Source organism: Ambystoma mexicanum, chromosome 3p (genome assembly GCF_040938575.1).
Source record: "Ambystoma mexicanum isolate Mex_15411 chromosome 3p, UKY_AmexF1_1, whole genome shotgun sequence".
In the NCBI taxonomy this organism is placed as follows: Eukaryota; Metazoa; Chordata; class Amphibia; order Caudata; family Ambystomatidae; genus Ambystoma; species Ambystoma mexicanum.
Window position 1 is genome coordinate 1,006,343,106 of NC_090925.1, and position 19,392 is coordinate 1,006,362,497.

At 46.4% G+C, this 19,392-nt stretch overlaps 1 long non-coding RNA gene across 2 annotated transcripts; it reads left to right on the top strand.

The window, feature by feature from the left end:
• Positions 1-34: 34 nt before the first annotated feature.
• Positions 35-12,232, top strand: LOC138581186 (uncharacterized). 2 transcript variants are annotated; one of them, XR_011304465.1, is made up of 5 exons: positions 35-126; positions 528-696; positions 2,841-2,939; positions 3,256-3,344; positions 10,455-12,232. It is a non-coding gene; the product is annotated as an uncharacterized lncRNA (long non-coding RNA). The 2 variants fall into 2 exon arrangements; XR_011304464.1 differs by lacking the exon at positions 3,256-3,344 and having other exon boundaries at positions 39-126; positions 10,455-12,230.
• The last annotated feature ends 7,160 nt before the right edge of the window (positions 12,233-19,392 follow it).

Below are 19,392 nucleotides of genomic sequence, written 5' to 3' on the forward strand. Positions count from 1 at the left end.
TTTACGGTTGATTACGTATCTACGTGTGTCTGCCGTTAGGTTGTAGTGACGTTTCACGTAGGACGTCACGTGTTACGTACGTGCCTTAGGGAGGGAATCACGGAGGAAGCAGCGTGCCCTGGACAGGTATTTTTTTGTGTGTATTTATAATGCGGTTGTAGTTCTCGGAAGTGTTTGGAAGTGCCTGCTATATTTGGGTGCCTTTGTGAGTCTTCTTGCCTTATATTATCCCCATCTCCCCCCTTCACCATTAAAAAGTTGTGGTTTATGGCCGAATTTCAGGGCAAATGGTTTTTTTTTTATACAAATTTGACTGCCAGCAAGTCGGATGTATTGTTTGCATAAGCGTACTTGCATGTTTTCTCCTTCCAAGTAGCAATGACGTGTTGCTATATTCACGTGTATAGGACAACTTTCTTCGAGCAACACAGCTTTCACTGTTTGAACAGCAATGAACTCACTCATTTGGAAATTAAGCCTCATGTCGATCCTATTTTTACCCCATGCTTGCTCGTTTTTCTGTTCAGGTGGGTTTGGATGCCTCCTGGGCAGCCGAGTCCTCCTGCGCTGGGGGTTTTATGTATGCCGCCCCAGAGCGGGGGACGAGTGTGGCGGCAACCCGAGGCTCTGGAAGAAGAGCGGCAACGGCATGAAGTTCGCTTGGCTTGATTTCTGTAACCTTACTGGCTTTACGAGGTGAGGGGTTCTGATTTGAATATTGCAGGAAGATGTGCCTAACTTTACCGCTCAGTGCTGCTAGGCAGTGCATTGTGCTGTACGGCCATAATCATTCTTGAATCTTGATTCCAACCCCAGCATTTATTCTGTTTATCTCTATAGGATAGATTTCCATAATGTCCCTGTCTTGTCTCACTGATTAGATGCCTACATGTTCGTGTATATGGTGAAAATGCAGTCTCCCATGTAATCTTGCCAGCCGGATAAGAGTATTTCGCCTTAAAACAAACCAAACTGTAGGCAGAGGTCTTCAATCTGTGGGAAGCGCCCACGTGGGGGGACGGGGTGTGTGATTCAGGACAGGCAACCCACTGGCCCACCAGGCTTGTGCTTAACGTGATTGGGGGTGGGAGGGGTAGGGCCATAGGGCCAAGACACAGGAAATAAACGCAGCCTGGACATGCGCTTTCCTGCATTTGGATAGCGTGTCCAGGCTGTGTTGTTGCTTCCTGCCAGCACTGTCTTGCCCAGTAAGGGATGCCGCTTCTCGGCTCGCACGTCATGGGTGGCGAGGGTGCACAGAAGCAAGTGTTTTAGGCCTTTCCCGCTCCATCTGCTCCCCTCCCCCCTGTGGACCCACGAAGGCAGATGCGCAGGGTGAGGAGTGGGCGGGGACAGAATCACGCAATGCTGCTGTTGTAGGATATCTGGCTCCCCCACAGCAGATTGCTAGGCTCCAGCAATCTGCTTTGGGGAGCTGGATATCATACAACACCGGCCCCTCTGCTACGTCAACCCTCTGGTCCATGGGCTGCTCTGGACGGGTCTGAGATCCGGCATCGGAGGTCTGGCGAATCTCGGGACCCGACATGCCTCGGCTCTGACCAGGCTTTACACAACCCCGAAGTGCCAAGGGAAGCCTGGGAGCTCAGTGACCTAATCTTCGCTCGGCTCCTTTCCCCAGCCGTCACTTGAGCATTTCCTGACTCTGTTTGCTCAACCCCTTTGTCCTGAAAGGGGCACCACAGGAATCAATGGGCCAGGAACATCACTGGGGATGGGTGGGGCATCACTGTTGAAAGCAGGTATTATACATGCTCGGCACATTATTGTTCAAATGTGCATTTTGCATGTTCGTAGGAAAGTCATTTCCAAACTCAACACTACTGAAACTTGCATTCATTAGTTTTCTTTTAAATATTTTTTTTTGCCAGATTGCCACACCAATACTCTGTAATTTGTGTGTCCCTTGCTTTGTGTTCTATCACAGGTTATATTTGTAACTGGTTATCACAAATGAATGCTTCTGTTGTGCTAACAGCCGTTATTAGGAAATTAAACTGGGTTCGTGGGTGCAAACCGAGGCAGGAATACCCTAACCCAGTGCCCAACCCATCCCCTGGCCAAAAACATTTGATAACACTTCCTTTTTTTATAAGTAATTGTAAAAGTCATTTGATTAACAAGTTTTGCATATGTAACATCTCAGCATCGGTCTGTCAACCTGCTGAGCTACCCCTGTAGTCATCTACTATAGAGCGATTCTGTGCATCCTTTGATGTACTAAAACTCACTGTATTATCAACAGTACTTTGGGTGCACAGCTGCAATAGAAATGATTGGAATTCATGTATATCTTCCTGCTGTGATTGCCAGGCCTTCACCTGCATGGGGCACCGTATGTTGCAGTGAAGCCAGGGGCCCTCGTGTCTTAGCACCGTCGCCGAACTGCAGTAAAAGCTGAATGGCTATTACTCATTTTTTCCAAAAATTAGCTGGGTGGGTTAAGCACTACCGTGTCAGATTCTATGTAGATGAATTATTGGAATGCCAGCAGGCTAGACTTCGCAACTATTCTAGGCAGGTAATAGAAAGGGTAAAATATAAAGCTGATAACCATCTTTCTCTCGCGCTCCCATTTTTTGTCTCTGTGGCTGAGTATAAGTCACGTTTTCTGGTATGTGCTCTGGCTGCTCTGTTCTCTCTGCCAGCTGGAATGGACTGGCCTATAGGGAACTTTGGAGATTTCCTGGTAGGACTCTGCACCCTCAGTCCCTTGTGTGCGGGGGAGAATGTGTGCTGACTGGCAGAGTGCAGTGCGCAAATGTTGGTAAGGTCAATCTGGTACGTAATATTTTTTTTAAATTCTTTTTCAATTGCAGGAACAGAAATTGGCTCTTTCATTCCCTCTAGGACAGCGAAGTCCCCAGCAGCAGTGACCTGATCAAAAATCTTGACCTCTGCAGTAGGACTTGCCGAAGGTAAGGATGCCTTTTTTAAACTGTACTTTGCTGTGAGTGAAGGTGGGGCCTTTTATAGTTGGGAGTCACAATCAGGGATTTCAAACCTATTTTTTAGGCTGTTCCTTTCTCATATACAGTCTGGGGGAGGGGGAGTTACTGAAAATTCACGTCTCATGTGGCAGTTGCATTTACAGTTTACTTTGTACTCTCTCCTGGTTTCCCAGCGTTGGGTCCTGCTTACTAAGTGCTGGTTTTAGCTCCTGCTCCTCTAATCTTAATTTTGAAGTCTCTCGTAGACCCATGTATCCTTGACTGTTTGTTTTAATTGCTGCAGCATCGCTCCAAGCGTCAGTGTATCAACCTAACCATCTGTGTTCCAGCAAGAAAAATCCAGTTAAGCAATTGACCCAGTCTCACATGCGTGTAAGGATTTCTTTTCCCTATGTACCATTGGTTGAGTAGAAGTGCTGAAGGTTTATATCTGCCCTGTGCAGTGTGCATCCAGGTGTGGTTTTCTCCACATCTGTGGGCTAGTCCAGGGCCACACCTCCAAAATAAAATCCAGCTGGTACTTCACAATCTGAACAGCAAGTCTTCTGAGACTGTTAGGAAAGATTTCTTAATTGTGGGTAATTTTCCTTCCATGTGGCAACCCCTAAACTTTTTGCTGTTGTTTTCACCATGATCTAGACTTTGCCAGCAAAGTGCAGCCTTCTTCCGCACTCCTCTGGGCTTTCGCTCCATTCTTACGGGGAAACTGACATGCCCTTAAGACAATCAGTACCGGGAAACGTTTTCCGTAGTTCATGTTGCAGCTTTCGCGCAACATGATACAAGAGGGCACTGTAAGCTAAGTTACTGTTCTCTTGGGTCTCTAGTCTTCTACAGGCCCTAGATACTCTCTTTGGATTGTTAATGAACGGTGCAAGTGAATCACGGAAGGGACTGGTGGTAGCGATCGTTTCTTTGTGTTTTTGAGCTCCTTTTGGCGTTTAAGCGTGTTTCTCACGCTCAGCCCAAAATGGTGGCCTGGCTCCCAAAATGGCCAGACCACGAGGCTCTGTGTCCTGTCCGCTGACCGTCTTCCCCCCCTTCACCTTCCCCAGGTCGAGCCGACACGGGGCCTTCCTTATTTGGGCATGTACTTTCCCGCGAAACACAGATGTTTTCGCGGGCTTCTACAGGCCTTGTGTGTGCCTCCAGAATGTGGGCTGGGATGTCTGGTCCCAATACATATCCTGGGTGCCAGAGAATCTAGTGTGTCGTGAATGCCTGGGACCACCGTGGTCCGTGATAGGTCCACGTATGGTGTGAGTGTTTTGTGAGCAGATCTGCCATTGGGTCCCCTCCGTTTTGGCGTGAAGGGAACCGTGGATAAGATGGGGCTGGAAACACCACTACCATGTCGATCTCCTGAGTTCTCACGAACGAAGGAATACAGGAGCCAAGTATCCTGCAACCACGAGGCTGAACCGAGGAATCGCTGGTGACCCGCTGAAGGACTGCTCCTCCGCACTGCTGTCGCTTTGTGAAACCCTTTCTACCTCTGATCGAACGAGAAGGCCTGTACTGGTACTTCGACCCTTTGGAATAGTGGGAACAACTATTCTCGCCATCTTCACCATCTCCTGCACGTAAGCCTTCGGAAGTGTCTCTGGGCCATCCAGTGAACTGACCAGCCTATCCAGGAGTCTTGCTCTGTAACCGCTGTCAGGTTGCTGCTGTATTACAAGTCCTTGCCACTCTCTCACAATTCGTACACTTGGCATTCCCTGGTCTGAAGTGAGCGGTGTACATTGGGCTGAAATACACACGGCCGCTCCGTCGCCCTGCTGTGGTGACAATCTGTGCGGGTTCACTGCGTTTGGGACATCCTCCACTCTACTTCTGCTGCTGCGGAATCTACACGACGCTGAGACGTCCCCTGCTCGTATCTGAACCTGCCAGCACTGAAACTGACGCGGAGAAGCCTGGGTCTGCCTGCATCGGGGACCGGTGAGTAGCATCGCTAGGAACTGGTCGCCCTCCTGCAGTAGCCCATAGCTTGTCCCTGCTGTGTCAAACAGCACGCCTTTCCGTACTCGCGCTCTGCTTCTGCCCACAGTGGAGGCTGCGCTTGAGTCGCGGAGCTCTGTTCATCTTCATTTGTTCATCGAACTAAATTGCCTGATTTCCTCGAAGAGACTCCCCTTTGCCCGTTGGCACCAGCATGTGCAGGTACTTTTGAGCAGAAGGCTCCACTCTTCGTAGGGCTCGGACTTCCTTTTAGTTAGGTGCCTCTGAAGGCGGACTGGGTCTAACTATTATTCGCACTGACTGTTTTCCTCCCCATCTAGGTGGTCTACACATTTCGTGCGTCTAACTCGTTAGACTCGTTTGTATTTGTATATATATTGTATTTGATTGGTATGTGTTGGTTTACTTGAGTTTTATTGTGATTTCTCGCTATGGTCAATGTTACAAAGGCCTTGTAATAAATGTGTCTCTATTTTTAATATAACACCTGCTTGGAGTAATTTATAAGTGTCCTTGCTTTGTGTACTCATTGCAGGCTTTCAGTCACCCTCACCCCTCTTGAGACCTAGTCTTGACCGCCGCGATCGCTACCTTGATTGGTCTGGCTTGTCCAGAGGTTACCCTGTTCCAAGAAACTAGGTTGGCCTTCTGAACCTCTGCCCCTCCAGGACAGAGTTCAGAAATCTGTCTTAACAGAGACTTGCAGTTTTTTCTTCTTTTTGTTTCTTCTTTTTTTTTATCTTCTCGCCCCTCCCTCCCCAAATAAGAAGACCACTGCCTCAAGGCGCTCTAGCTGTTCAGCATAGTGAGACCCCCTTTTCGTGGGTGGGGTAATTCCTTCCCTTTTCTAGTTCCACACAATGACGGTTCTACTGATCAGTCTTGATCGCTTTCAAACCGTCACCAAGTAAGGGGATACATGCTCCTACTGGCTGCGCCTCTCTCTGGCTTTGGAGCTGTTACTGCCAATATTCGACATGAATCGGTCCATGCCCAACCCTTTAAGTAATAAGCTATCTACACGTGTTAGGTAAGAATTTGCAGCTGGTGTGTGATTTTACGACACTTAGTATTAGATAACCCACCTTTTAATATAGGCCTGTATTACTCAAGTTGGTAGAGTGACTGAGCAGCCAGGCTTATCTTGAGAGGGGTAATATGAGCTGTACAGCTGTATGATGAAATCATTAAATGCAGGTATCGCAGTAAACTCTTAGACACTTATAGTTATAGTATGAATATGTGCCCCTTTTGGGGTAGGACCAAGTCAGATTTGCATATAGTTTTTCCCCTTCTGTAATGGCTTGGCAGGCTGAGGGTTGCCCAGAGCTGTCCCCGTGGTTATGAATAATTCAAAACCTTCCAGCATCACCTTTCTCTTTTGCTATATATAATATACGCACAAGTATAATTATACAATCTTTAAAAAGCAGCAACTAATAGTAACAATAATCCCAAAATTAGGATTAAATGCAACACAAGCAATAAAGTAGGTGAGTAAACTTTTCTTATGCTAAACATATTCCAGCACTGAGTGACTGAGGTCAGTATTAGCACTTGATTGTAATCAGCATTACAATATTGAGTTTTAAGTAAGGGGGGGGGGTTAAAGTCCGACCAGACCATACTTGGTAAGTAATCCCAGAGGGATGTAGGCAGTCTTGTATCCAAGCAATAATTGTGTTCAACAATCAAAACCTGTAAGGGAAAAAGCACTGCCAAAGCCAATAGGCTCAGAAGAGGAGCCTTTACGGAGCTAGGGCAGCCAATGTCAATGGCCCAGTTCAAAGTTCTGATGCTCTTTTCTTAGAACACTGTTTTAAAATAGTCAGTAGTTTAGTAGAAAATCACCAAGCTCAAGAGGAGCCACCTTGAAGAAGCACAAGGTGGGAGGCCAGTGTAGGTGAGCTACGACTCAAAAGGGTTTAAAGTAGTACTCCGCAAGCTAGGAAGCACCACAAATGGCAAAAGGTAGATGTAAACCAAACCCCACAGTACCTGAGAATTGTTTCCAGCTGGATGCCTTCCTGTTGCAGTCCCGTGTTCCTGGTCCATGGTTGTGGGGGCGAAAGGGAGGATGTCTGGCGGGCTATTGCGGGAGAGAGAGAGAGAGAGAGAGAGAGAGAGAGAGAGTTACTTGATCCCTCGGTCCTGTTTCTGTAGGGTCCTCTGGATGCCCACAAAGTTTTGGCCGGATTTACACTTCTGAAAGACCATGCACTTGATGGTCAGGGGTCCCCGGGCATTGGTATTCTGCAGCCTTGGAAACTCATAGCAAGTCGGGGGTTGGCTAGTTGCTCCCACTAGCCCAACGGAGGAAGTGGTCTTCCAAGTCAAAATGAAAACTGAGTCAGCACCGCTGCACGGCTTCACCAGGCACTTCGCTGTCCAGGAGGGTGCTGTTGACATCCCTTCACGTCTTCTTCCTTGGGTGTTGTCATCCAGTTATTGACTCTGCCTCTAGTCCCCAAAACCTCACCTTTGTTCACAGTCCTAGGGCTGTCAATCGCCCAAGTAAAATCCCAGAAATAACTGACGAGAAATGGCGAAAAGACAGATGCCATTTTGGGGAAATTACCCCCTTATGGTGCTGTACTGCAGCTGAGAGATGGCACACAGGTAGTGCAAAAGAAACCACTGCCACCAGCCATTTCTGGTTAGTTACAAGGAAGTGGGATAAGAGTTACTATGTAACACCCCCAGCAGTCCACGTAGGGCGGTGTGTGCTGGTGGAACCACACGAGAAAAGATGAGACAAAAGTCATCTTACTAGTCTTGGGAAGAGTAGTTCATCTAAGAAAAGTATGGGACTTCTCAGTGGCACTGCACATAAGGTGCTGTGTCGCCATGCGAAAAGCAGATGTCTGTGTAGTTTACCAGACTCCGTAAACAGTAAGAAACCAAATATCCTAGTCAGTAAAATGCGTGAGGATGAGGTCCTACTCACTTGGGAGTAAAAATTAAAAATCCTTGAGTCCAGCAAAAGATTTGGAGGTCTGCCTTAAAGTTAAACGAATTGGCACAGAAATGAAAATGCAGGCCGTGGCGCATGTGTGAGAAACCATGCCTCAACAAAATATGCTCATGAGTGCTGCACTGTTTCAGCTGTAGTGTATAATTTATGCCACAGTGGTCATGCCTATGGGGGGTAGGGAGAGGGGGGGTTCTGACCCACATGTATAGTGCCTGGTGTTATATTGACTTTTTCTTCCCCCTCCAGTGAGGATCACTTTGATCAGGAGTTCTGTCCCTTCATGCCCTCCCATTTCCAGTCCCTATAATTTCCTGTACATGTTGCTGTCTGCAAGCTGGTACGCTATAAGGTTGCTATTTAGATTTAAGAAACTGAAACCTTTCAAGGAGCTGGCCATCCTGCTGCAGTCTCCACCTCTCCTGTTCCCTCCCAGGCCCTTTGCACAGTTCTGGCATCTCATTTCCCCAATACAACTCTGGACATCCTGTCCACTCTCTCTCTCCCTCTACCACTCCAGACCCTGTATCTCCTCTCTCTGTTCACTCCCGATGATATTTCGAGACAAGTCCAGATGTTTCTAGACAAGTCCAATCTATGAAAGTCTAGTCAAAGCAGGTGCTCCCCTGCTCCTCCAGAACCATTAAGGACCACATTGACACCCTTGCTCCAGCCTTGGCCGATTTCTGCACATCACCCTTTTGCCACTGGTACCTTCCCCACCCCCTTAAGGGCTCCCGTGTGCACCCTCTCCTTAAAAAGCCCTATGCCGAACTTTCCTCTCCAGCAAAACGTACGCCCGATCTCCCTCTCTCCTTTAATATATTTTATTTATTACCTATACATATTTGTTTAGGGCAAAACGCATGTGTTTCCTGTGCAAACTCCTGGAAAAGCTGGCCATCTCCCAGTTTAATCTGCATACTGAATCTGTTGGTTGTCTCCATGATCGCCAGCCTGGCTTCAGAGCAGCCAGAAGCATAGAAACTGCTCTCTCTGAACACCAATGAAGACTTGCTCTCTAATCGGGACTCTTAACACCGTCTGTCCTCATTCTCCTTGATCTATTCTCTGCCTTCAACACGGTCAACCACACCATCCTGCTAAGTTGTCTCTGTGACAACCTGGGTATCACTGGTCAGGCCCTACCTCATTTCTCTTGATTGACCCTCCCATGCCCAACTTGGGTCCTTCCTCTCTACATGTGGTGTTCCCCAGGGGTCTAATCTCTCTCTCTCCCAGGCTCTTTAACCACTAACCGGCACCTCTGGAGCACCGCATCTCTGCCTTCTGTTATAACTTTCAGTGTTCTGCAGATGACACTCGGCTCTCCTTCAGGCTCCCCTCAGACTCTTTGCTCCTTCTCTCATACCTGGCGGTCTGTCTCCAATTCAGGAATGGTGTGCCTTCAACGATGTCTGCCTTAATGTCTTAAGACCAAAATCCTCCTCTTTGGGACACCTGCTCCCGCCTTTCCTCCCTCTCTCACTCTGGTCGCCCACCCTGGGCCCACTACCTGCACCTCCCTTTGAGGCTAAAGACCTTGGTGTCATCTTCGACTCCACCCTCTCTCCTCACATCTCTAAGGAGTATCACCCAGCTGCACCTCCTCAGAGGTATTCCTCCTTTTCTCACTTTCCCCCTAGAAGCTCACTGTCTGCCTTGGTTCTCTCTAGGCTGCACTTCGCCCTTTACAACTAATCCAGAACAGGACTGCGAGACTTGTCCTTGGCCTCGAGCCCAGGGACCATATCTCTGCAGCCCTGAAATCTCTCCACTGTCTCCCTGTGGCTGCAAGGATCAAGATGAAGACGGGGGCCACGCTACATTCAAGGCTTTATGGGCAGGGGACCATACTACATCCAACTTTCTCTTACTAAGCATCTTCCTTCACAAGCCCTCGGCTCCTCCACCTCAACTCTCTGAGGGTCAGACGTTTCTACAGGCTGAGAGGGTGGGGTGGGGGTAGATCTCTGTCCTTGGCGGGCCCCTCACTTTGAACAGCCCCCCTCAAACTAGAGCAGGAACACTTAAGGTTCCGGAAGCAACTCGACCCATCTTTTCACTTCCGCTTTCTCTCTCCCTTGCTGATGCCCGTCTGCTGCTCAAGCTGGTTACCTGGCCACCCACTGAACGCATGGGACCAGGCTCCTCAACAACCAGTTGCCCTAGCACTGCCTCCCGGCCTCCCAACCACTTGGGGAGTGTATCTGCAACACTACAGTCCCCTGACTCCCTGCACTTGACGGCAGTCATGCGTTCAACTACACTCTCCCCTGGCAAACCCCCCTGCACTTGTGCCATCTAAAGGACACACAGCCTAGTAACATTGTTGTTTTGTCCTCCTGTCTTCCCTTCCTTGTCGCACCTAGAAACACTTGTACAGGTGTGTTATAAATGACTTGTATCATATCAAATGGGGACACATCGGGCAGGAACAGTGATAGCAAGCCCACTATAAATGGATGGTTTTGGGTATAGAGAAGTTGCACAAATACTTGAGCATACTAAATGTACTTTTTGTTTCTTTGTTTTTTCTCTTTTAGGAAATGATTCAATCAATGCACTCTTTAATGTGCTTTTCTTTGATTCCGACAATTCTCTGTGTATTTGAAAGGATGGGGAATTAGAACCTTTGACAATTCCTGGTGAAGTTAATTGTAAATAGCTGATAGAGGGCCTTGATGAAAGTCGAAGAGAAATACATGGAGAAAATGATTTCAAAGCAGTAGTGCTTTTCCTGTCAGCAGGTAGCAATGTTTTTTTTTTTTGTCCCATCTATTTGATGTTTGGGAGAGGAGGGTACATCTGACGTCCCTATGCAGAGGCATTCCCTTTTTTCACACACACAGCGTGCTGCACAATGCCCACCGCTCTTTTACAGCATCTCTTTCCTCTATAGTAACTCTCTAGTATAGTTAGTCTGCATGATTTCTCTTATGTTATTGGGCATTTGTAGAGCGCATTTTACAATTTGCATGATCTGTAAGCACCATGGGTTGAATGCCCTCGGGGACTGTAGTCCAGGTCATAGTATGTGTGCAGCTAGACTGAGTGGGTAGCTGCATGGGGATGGGGGAAAGCACCAACGAGTGTGCAAGAAGAAGCAAAAATGAAACCAAGTGGACAGATAGGATCGTACTTAAGGCGAGTCACTTACCCCAGTGTACAGCTCGAGCAAAAAGTCTGTTTTGATAGTCACATTTTGATGTTTTAACTTGCCTTTTCATACCCGCAGCCAAGAAACAGTGAAGGACACAGAAATTATTTGACGAATAATTAAAATCTATTGTGATGCCCAGGCACTAATTCAGGCTTCAAAAAGAAAGGTAGAGGGGGGAAGCTACTGGAGGAATCGGGGAAGTGCTGGAAAACGTAGTTGTGTGAACTACAAGAAGGAGATGCAGCATAAAAACAAAAGAAAACAAGCTGATGTGTGGAAACTGACTATTCCAAAACTTAGTAATGGCTGTTCAGTTATGGTCACAAAAGCTGGAAAACGTAAGTCTTACTCCTACATTCCTGCCTCAAAACCTGCCCTTGTTACTTCACCTGGACAATTGAAAGAGACTGCGGTAAATCGGAATATGTCTGTGTGTAATGTTGCAGTTCCCAATGATGTAACTGCGCAACAACTAGAAAATATTGGGCTATCGAATAAATGTCTATGGCATGCATAACACATCTTCTCCAGAGTGTGTCCTTGGATGGAAAGTGATGGCTGCAAGTCAGGATTTCCAGGGATATATCCTGGGGCTGATCAAAACCCCTTTTCCTAATTTTATCATGAAACTCCTCAGTTAGTTGTCTGCAGTAATCATTCACAATTCCAAACTCATCCTAAAGTTGTCATGGAACAATCCTGTAGTAATCCCCCCCACTATCCTGAAGTTGTCATGGGGTCATCCTGAAGTAATGCCCGACCCATCCTGAAATTGTCATGGGGTCATCCTGGCGCAATACAAGATCACTGGAAGTAATCACTGGAAGTAATCCGAACTCCTCCTGGAGTAGTTTCTCTGATAACTCTGGAGTCATCTTATTTATTTTCGGCTATACACATACTTTGTTTTTGGATGATCTCCCTGAACTATCGATGGATGAGTCCAGAATGATTCCAGGAAGATTCCTTTTTGACTTGGGAGACCTCTTATATTTGAAAGATGCACAACAAGAATAGCGTAATTCTTTACCTAAAAGTGAAATGAGGTTGGGGATCGCCTCTCCAAATGAGTCACTTTACAGCTAACAGCTTCTGTATACGCTGTTAGTGCAGACTTTTTTTGGGGTTGGGCATTGCCATTTGGAGTTTCACCTTAAATAATCAATTTTTAGATGACTTGGCTATTGGATATCGAATTAACGCTCCTTGATATGATATGGCATTTATAATGTGCCAATACACAAGTATTTCAAGGCGTGAAGAGGCAAGGGAGGGGGAACAGCGGGAAGACAGAGACAACGATCCTACTAGGCCAGGTGGCATTGAGATTGAGGAGGGGGAGGGGGCAGTGCAGTACATGGGAACGACAGTAAAAATAAATAGAATAAATAAAAGCAATAAGTACAATTCTGGCCAGCTGGTGGCAAGTGTAGACAGCAGGTGTCAAGTGCTGGTAGGGGGCCATAGGGATACAGAAAACAGTCCCCAAATGCAGTAGCCAGTCAGAGATGAGAGAAGAGGTAGTGGCGGAAGGGAGCCTGAGTTGTGTCATCCACATTAACTGAAAGTTGGGACAGAAAGTGGCAATGCAGTGGGCAAGAAGTGCCAGCCAGGGAGAGAGGTTAGACATGTGGGTAACACTGCAAGGAAGAGAGAGGAGAGACAGGACTTAAGTTGGACCTGGGAGGGTCGATCGGAGAGGAAAGAGGTCAGCCAAGCCAGGGCCTGATCGGTGAGACCCAGGTTATCACGGAGACGGTTGAGCAGGATGGCATGGTTGACCGTGTCAAAGGCAGAAGAGAGATCAAGTAAGATGAGGACACAGCGTTTTGGAAGCGAGGTTGGACAGCAGGTCGCCATGGATGTCCAGGAGAGCAGTTTTTGTGCTTCTGGGAGCTCTGAAGCCAGACTGATGGCCATGGAGACAACCAACAGATTCAGTGTGAAGATTAAGTTGGGAGATGGGCAGTTTTTTCAGGAGTTTGCCCAGGAAAGGAGTGATGGAGAATGGGCGATAGCCGGGCAGAAGGGATTGGCTGTGGGTTTCTTAAGAAGAAGGTAAACATGGGAGTGCTTCAGGGGAGAAGGGAAGACTGGATACTGAGCAATTGTAATATGCACATTTTGTATGTGCTATGTCATGGGTGACGGTGCGTAGAACTCATGCACAAGTTGGCACTTATGAAAATTAATTTGAACTGTCCACAATAGAGCAATGCAATATGGTTTGAGGACTAAGCCAGGTCTGCACAGTTTCTTTTGTACAGGGGGGAATGAAAGTCATGCAGGTTTGAATACCTCTATTCTGTTTGAATCACTTCATTCACTATCTCCAGAGCTCTCAAAGTACCAGTGGCATAGCTCTCATCCTTTTGTGTTGCCGAGGTGCGTGAAAACATCAGATTTTTGGTTTTGACGGCACCTAAATATTGCCAAAACAATTGCTACGAGAAGAAAGGGGTGCCAAGAAGCAGTCTTTGTGGTTGACATGACAACTGGAACTGCTGCGGCATGCAATTTCCAATACACTGTTAATTCCTGTTGTACTACGCAGATGTAATCCAATAGGGGTTTGTTAAATATATTTTAGACCATCAGGAGTACTGTCATGTGTCTGTGTGACTTGGAGCCGCAGAGTGATCTCTTTGCGAGACAGACACATACTCGCTCTTTCTCCTCTCCCCCGCACACCCTGCAGCAGCTCAAGCTTTGTCCTGTGTTTTTTGTGACATTTGTGGCTAATATCATGAGTGCCTCTGGTTTTCCTATCAGGGTTTTTGGTTGGCCACAGGTATGTGCCGTTGGTGTTCCTGCATGTGGGCGATGGGACGCTCCAACGTTCAAAATGTATGTGTCTTACTGGCATCCAGGGTATGGAGAGTGATGTCAGGGGTGATCAATTAACTGTGGCTTTGGGTGCTGGGTAGCGAAGAAAGGGATTGACATTCACCACCATTCTCGAATTGTGCCAGCTTTTACACAGTATCGCGGTTAACGTTTCTCCTGGCTGAATGGTGGTTTTCCTCTGCAAAAATGTTTTGCTATGGTGGCGGTAAGCCGAGAAAATGTCTGTTTCCACAGCGGCTTTGCCATACAAATGTAAGCTTCTGAAAGTGCAATGTTTCATTTTCAGCTGGGTGCTGGCGTTGAATCCCTTTTTTGATCTCCACAGGATTAAACACGCAAGTGGCTGTATTAATGGTGGTCTTTTTTTTGTGAGGGTACACATGCTCTTACTCCCTCCACAGGATGTTTATAGCATCAAATCCTGCTTTGATTAACTTCTGTGGGAAACAGTGATCAGTTCTCATGACCTCATTTACTTTCAGCACGTGTTTAAAAGACCCTCTGCTATATGGCTGGACCTTTTGAAGAGCCTTCATGAGGTTATCTGGGACATAACATTTTTTGCTGTTGTTTTGATGTCAGGAATATAATAAATTAATGAGAATGGTCTGGGGTGCATTGGGACTCATACAAGTGTTTGTGCTACTATGCCAGCGTTCAAATAAATGAGTTCCTTCTCTTCCTCCCCGTCTTGCCTTTTCCTTGGGCCGGGGTCTGATGGCGCGGTGGTGCAGCTGGTGATCTGGCCTGCGCCTGCTCTCCCCTCCCATGGTGCCTCCCCAACCTTTTTAGAAGTAAGCTATCATAATCGGTGCATTAAAGTCACATGGGGCTGCTGAGAACTGTGCAGCCATCCAAAATAGGAGTGAGGGGGATGAGAACTGTGTGCGCATCATCAAATATTGTCGGCTGTGGGGCCGGTGTCATTGAGTATGTGGAGGGAGGGTGTGCGCCCGGCGCCGTTTGTATAGTGTCGCCTGCCTGTTTTCGCTTTGGAGGCGAGCATGCGGTACACGCTCGGACGTTCCCTGTATTGCTATGGCAGTTTTGTGTGAGAAAGGTGATGCGCAATAGGGGGAGGGTCCTCCGTTGGTTGTTGGGCCCAGGCTGGTGTGGGGCGTATGGGAGCCTGTGCGGTATGGCGCTGTAAAATGTAGTTGTGTGACAGGGATAGCACACTTATCGTTCCTGCCTCCTGATTCTGGTGGCAGGTGAGAGGCCTATGAGCATACTGGAGGGATAATGAAGGGTTCTTCCGTGTTCCGTAAAGTCTGTTTTTTGCAATAGCCTGTTTGCCAACCACGCGTGACTTTCCTCTAATTCAGATGCATTCATGATGGGTGGAACAGGGCCAGATCATACCCTGTGGAGGCCCCTGGATGGTTGGATATCTCCACCCCCACTTGATTCCCATGTGGCTAACATTCCTTGTGAAGTTTTCTTTGTCTAAGAGTTGGTGCTTCCTCGGCCTGGGGCCATTGAGGCACGGGGGAATATGATGGAATAGATGCTGGTACCCTATCTGTAGGGATTTGTGCATTTGTCAAGTTGCTTTATTATAATTTCTGTACATGTTTCATCCTCTATTTACGATGGGGTGCTTTCGAACTTGAGCATGGTTATTTACTTGCACATTATAGCAGTCAGATTAGGTTGGTCCCGGAAAGGCAGAGAATGTGTTCAATCCCCCCCAGTTGAAATCTGCCTTTGCTGTTAGGACGCAGGCGTCGTGGGGTTGGGCCTGTATTTTGGGTGTGATGTTCCCGCATATGAGACAGATTTAGGACTGCGTGGGAGTGGCTGTAGGAGCTGAGTGAGGTTTTGGTTGGGAAGAGATATGGCAGGAGATGGATGTGGAAACCATGAGCACTGAGGGGGACTTATAGGGTCATTAGAAAGGAGCCGGATAGGCATTCATGGCAGCTCTTCCTGGTTGACATATATGAAGGGTTAAGGTGCTGAGGTCATTGGGATTTTCGGGCTGGTTGAGAAGTGGAATCTGGGGTGATTGAACTGCACAGAAAAAATATAAAAGGCACTATTTCAGGCAAAATAAATACATAGGGAATGCGTCATGTTGGAAATTGTCAGATACGCCTTGATACTAGGGAATACACTTGGGATGATATGTATATGTGAAGCAGGATTTATGTGACCAGGATTTTAAGAGTTTATTTCTGGACTAGCATATTTGTTTACCTTCTTGGCACTGTGGATTAGGGGGGCAAATTGGTGTTTTGAAGAATTGGGGTCTGAAGTTAGTGATGGTTTATATATGTTTTTGGATTGGCTTAGTTATATTTGGATATTGCGAAACTATGTTTTGGGATATATATTATGAGCACATTTTAGGGTGGGGATGGGAGATTTAGGATTGGTTTCTTCTTGAGAGATTGGTGTCAGTTGTGACATTGTTCTTGCTTGTTGCCTTACTGCTGTTACCGTACAGTGGGCCATCTACTTGTAACTAACTACTACCAGTCTATCCTGGTAGTCTAATGCCCAATTGGGGCTTGTGCTGTATCTTCTATCTTTTCTTTCTTCTATTATTATTCTTTATCCCTATTCTATTCTTTGACTCTATTTCCATACATTGTATATTACATCAAAATATATACTGTAGCATGGGCACTAGAACTGTGGACCATCTAAAAAGTATCTCATGGAATGTTAATGGACTCAATAATGTGGTGAAATGGTCTAAAATGGCTCATCTACGTTCAAACTCATGTGACATTGCTTTCCTCCAAGAAGCGCATTTGGAGGATCCTGAAGCTGAAAAATTGAAAAGAGGATGGGATGGGGATACCTTTTTCTCTACCCATTCATCCAGCAGCAGAGGTGTTTCAATACTCATAAAGAAGAATTTGCCTTTATCAGTCATTACAAGCAGAGGGGATAAAGAGGGCAGAATAATATGTGTATTAGTGAAAATTCAAAATGTGGACATTCTTCTATGCAATGTATATGCACCCAATTTAGATGATCCCGTGTTCTTTCATGAGGTGGCTCATTTGCTTCAAAGTTTCCATATAGACTCTATTATAATAGGAGGTGATTTCAATCAGGTAATGGACTCAGCACTAGACCGATCAAATGGGGACTATACCAGAACGTCAAGCAAATGCAGAAGATCCTTGGAGAGTTTAATAAGGGAATTCAATTTGGCTGACGTCTGGCGATTGGAGAACCCGTCAGACAGATTATAGCTTTCACACTCAGTGTCATGATACGTATTCTCAGATTGATTTCTTTTTGACCTCTGGGCAGGTGACTTCAAGTTGTTATGATACAGATATTGGACTCATTGTCTTATCTGATCATGCACCTGTGTCTCTACGACTGTCCTTGCAGCACTCCTTGGTTAAATCCTCCAGATGGAGAATGAACTCTAATATTCTAAAGAATAATCAGATCAGGACTGAGGTAGTAGAGGGGATTGATAGTTTCATACAGATCAATAAAACTGAGGATGTCCGGGTCTCGACTGTTTGGGAGGCGCTGAAGTGCTTTGCTCGTGGAGTGTTGATTTCAAAGACTGGCAAAGAGAGGAAGTTGAGAGCAAAGGAGATCCAGAGACTTTCTTCTGAAGCAAAGCGCCTGGATGTTCTCTTCGCGGCAAGCAAAGATGAAACAACTAAGCTGCATTGCGGAAAGCTAAGTATGAACTAAACAAACTCATTTCGAGCCAGATCGAACATGCTTTATTTAGACAAAAGGTTAATTACTTTGAGAATGGTGAGAAAGCAGGGAGATTACTGGCATATAGGCTGAAGGTAGCTGAAAGCGACTGCTTTATTACAGCAATCAGAGACCAGGATAATGTACTGGAAATGCAACAAAGAGGTATAAACAATTTATTCTGTGGCCTTTATGAAAAACCCTATGACTCTGAATTGGCCTGTGGAGATCAAGAGCTTCCTTGAGTAGCATATTTCTTCTCGTCTGACAACTGAGGAGGCGGCCAGCGTTGAAGGAAGGGTGGAGGTGGATGTTATTCGGCTGGCGATTTCGAAACTGACTGTGGGCAAGTCACCTGGCATTGATGGTCTACCTAATGAGTTTCATAAGGCCCTCCCGATTCTGCGCTACAGCTCTTATGTGAAGTTTTCAATGATGCCTTTGAGTCCGGTACACTGCCGGATACCATGAGACGGGCATTGATTACGGTGCTGAAAAAAAAAACAGATCTGCTACCAGATGTGAGAATTATTGACCGATCAGTCTGATAAATTGTGACGGCAAAATACTGGCGAAAATCCTGGCGGTACGACTGGAGAAGGTCATTCTGGTTCTGATACACGAGAACCAGGTAGGTTTTGTCTCTGGTACTCTGGTAGAGCAGTGGCTGACAACATGAGGCGCCTGCTGTTGACCATTGAGAAGGAGCATAATCAGCCTGTTGCCAATGCGGTCATCTCGCTAGATGCTGAAAAGGCATTTGATCGTGGTGAGTGGAGCTTTTTGTTTGCATGTCTGCGGAAAATGAATATTGGGTGAGATTTCCAACGCTGGGTTAAGCTGTTGTACAAGAACCCTCCTGCAAGCGTGTTGACAAATGGACTTATTTAAGATACTTTTAAACTTCATCGTGGTATAAGACAAAGCTGCCCGCTGTCGCCTCTCTTGTTCATTTTGTCTATGGAGCCGCTTGCGGTATGCTTGCGAGCGGACATGAACCCTCAACCTATAATTGGAAATGGCCGGGATAATTTGATCTGGTTGTATGCAGACAACTTGTTGATTGCTCTACAGGACCCTGCTGTTGGTATTTCTTACTTGATGCGAGATGTTCATTCTTTCTCTGTGATATCAGGTTATAAGATTAACTGGAGTAAATCTGAGATCTTACCAATCAATACCTTGTGTATGCGACATGCATGTGCTCATTTTCATTTTCGTTGGTGTACCGAAAAGTTGAAATATCTTGGCATGTGGCTTGGTGCAGATATAGTGAAACTGCCAACCTTGAACTTTACGTGGCTCCTCCCGATTGTCAAGTCAGATTTGGAAAGGTGGAGTCTTCTGAAGTTATCAACTTGGGGAGAATTAACTGTATAAAAATGAACCTGGCGCCTCGGATAAATTACATCTTAAGCTTGCTCCCTGTTAAGATACCAGGAACATTTTCAAAGAGGTCAATAGAATTATACAAAGCTTTCTTTGGGATGGAAAGCCTCCAAGGCTCGCGATTTGGAAACTTCAACTCCCATTAAATTTGGGGGGGATGAATTTGCCTAACTTTCTAGATTATCATCTATCGTTCTCCACTCGCCACTTATGCAGAGTTGCCGGGTACACCCATGAACAGTCTGTACGATCTGATCTCAAATTGTGGGAGTGTGGTGCGGTCTCTCAGTTAGACCCTGGAGCCCTGTTAACTACTAAGAGATGTAAGTCGAAAAAGTCTACTGCACTCACTTCGTACTTGCAAGACTGCTGGTGTGAGCTTTCGAATCATATGGGTAGTGATC